This window comes from Montipora capricornis, chromosome 6 (genome assembly GCF_036669925.1).
Source record: "Montipora capricornis isolate CH-2021 chromosome 6, ASM3666992v2, whole genome shotgun sequence".
NCBI classification, from domain to species: Eukaryota; Metazoa; Cnidaria; class Anthozoa; order Scleractinia; family Acroporidae; genus Montipora; species Montipora capricornis.
In genome coordinates, this window is record NC_090888.1 from 19,171,935 (window position 1) to 19,174,434 (window position 2,500).

Below are 2,500 nucleotides of genomic sequence, written 5' to 3' on the forward strand. Positions count from 1 at the left end.
TTTTTCAACACATACATTTGATATATGGTACAAAAGTGGCAGTTAAAACCGATCTTGAGAATTTACAATCATCACGACTTAAAAAATTGAATTGAGATAAAGGATGGTAGCTCTGGTGTACATGTATCACGCACCGCTGCATCAATATTTATAGATGACAAAGTTAGCTAGAACTTTGGTAGATTTTTTTTGTCATAGAGAAGAGAATGGCGAACGTTGGTTATATTATTTTTAGATACAAGTATAGCTTACAGCCAACTAAACTCAACGATAAACTTTATTCCTTTCTATTTTTTCACACATAAATCTACTCTTTCTTTATCATGATAAATTTTATTCCTACCTTTTGATAACATTTAGATTCAGTACATGTTTTAATTAAATGTGCTAATTTATTGTAGCTGTTAAGATAATTTTACACTGCGGTATCTTTTATGAACATTAAAGTGAATTCTTTTGTGATTAATAATTATCTCCCTGTCGAGGTTGATTAGCAATAGAGTTATTTTCATAGAGTTATGACATTAGAGTTAGAGTTAAGTTTCCAAAATCCTGAATTCAAGATTTTGTAAGGCCTGAATCCTGAATTCAGAAATACGGAAAGTATCCTAAACATGCATAAAAGCTAACCTTAGGCCTAAGGTTAGCTTTATGAATGTTGGCTGAGGACATAACTCTATGAAAATAACTCTAAGAATAGCTGTCCCCCTCCCTGTCAGAGGAACATTTATTGCATGGTTGTCACTCATGCAATCACCATTTAACTCACCATAAGTAATATTTGGAATTCAAGTGCGCCTGTAACCAAAAAATAAATTCTAATTTTTCTTTGGATTTCAAACCTTTGTTAACTAAACACTAAGCGACCAAAGTTTTAATCCTTGATTTCAAAAAGACAACTGTTTAGTTTAACTGGAATTTTCCTATTTAATGGTCCGCGATTACTACTTTAAGCTCTTCAGAGAGCTGGATCGAGGAGAAAATGACGTCAAAGGCTCACTAGTTTAAGAATGCAATGCGTGTGTACGCCGCAGAATTAATATACTGAGCGGGAGTTTTGGGCTTTCAGACTTTTAAACGCGCGTTTTGCATATATAAATAAGCTGCATTCACAAGCTAAAAGTTTAAGCTAGTAAGCCTTTACGTCACTTTTCCCTGGATCCAACCCTCTGAGGTCCACATAACACTTTGGAGCAAACCTCTTTCGAGTTCGCGTGTGAGCATACTTGTTCTTTTGCGCCAACTGTAAAACTTGACTTTATCCTAATGGCGTGGTCTAGCGGTCATAAAATTTGATTTGCATTTGGTTCATGTTTGCGCTGAGTTCCTCCAGGGGCACATTGGTTTATGGAGGGGCCTTAATGTTAACCATGCAGTTGAAATTAGTAGTAAAGTTAGTGTAATGTCTACCCGGCCTGAGAAATCCCATTCATTCACTTCTTCTTTTTTTCTTTCTTTCTTTCATTTTTTTTCTCTAATTAGTGATTTATAATCGATAATGGTACGTGTTTAGTAAGTCAGTATTCAACAAGAAAGTGTACCGCAAGCCGGGGAAATTAGTTCGGCCTCGTGGTACGTTTAAGACATAGCAAGGTAGCTAATACAGCAAAAGAGAGCTATAGCCGTTCATTGTCTTTGACATGATGCGAAATCATGATCATTATCCTGCTTTTTATATGAAATATATTTATGACAGACGTATTTACTCTCGATTAATAAGGGTCACTAACGAATATACACATCATTTACTCCCAAATCGAATCTCTTTAATTTTTGGCCTTTTTTCAGTTCAAAATGAAATACATCTATTATTTCGTCAATGTGAACTTATCAATTAGCACTACAAGAAATCCAATGAAAACAGATTGGAAATTTTGACATTTGCGAGGAGCAAAAACAAGTGTGTGATCACAGCCTTAAATAAAAATGTCGAAAATGACAAACATGATCAACACAAAAGCAAAGAAAAGGGATTGTAAACCTTGATGAACATTTGGACTGACGTAATCGATAGATCTAGTGGGGCAGTAGGCTTATGAAAAATTCAGTCTTTCCTTGGCAAAAGAGCGAGTCGCAATAGATTGGGCAACCCTGGGCAATTCATTAGGAACCGATCGACAGCAATTGATAACAAGATGCACATAAACATGTTTACCCGACTAGTAAACAGTTCACGAATAGGGTCGGGAAGATGATCAACTCGGATCAAGCGAAAAACGATTTTGTAAGCCAAAACTATTCGAAGTTTGCTTCGATTTCACCAAGGTTAGATTAAAGATTAGAGCTAGAGTAATTTCTTCAGGCCTTACCACATTTTTTTACGTCGATCCGTCCGACTACCTACCTTTCACGAATAGCGTATCTGAATTGCAAAGCGATGATATTTGGAGGTCAAAAAAGAAAAAAACCAAAGACAAACAAACGACACATAAGGGGAGTAAGGTTATAAAAATTTCATCCTTTCGCCCGTGGTAACCTTATAAGGACGACAATTACGGAA

At 35.8% G+C, this 2,500-nt stretch overlaps 1 protein-coding gene across 4 annotated transcripts in view; it reads right to left on the bottom strand.

Annotated features, from left to right (window-relative positions):
• Positions 1 to 2,500, bottom strand: part of LOC138051717 (gamma-aminobutyric acid receptor subunit beta-3-like) — a 54,213-nt gene that overhangs the window by 35,413 nt on the left and 16,300 nt on the right. The gene's annotated exons all lie outside the window — the stretch shown is intronic.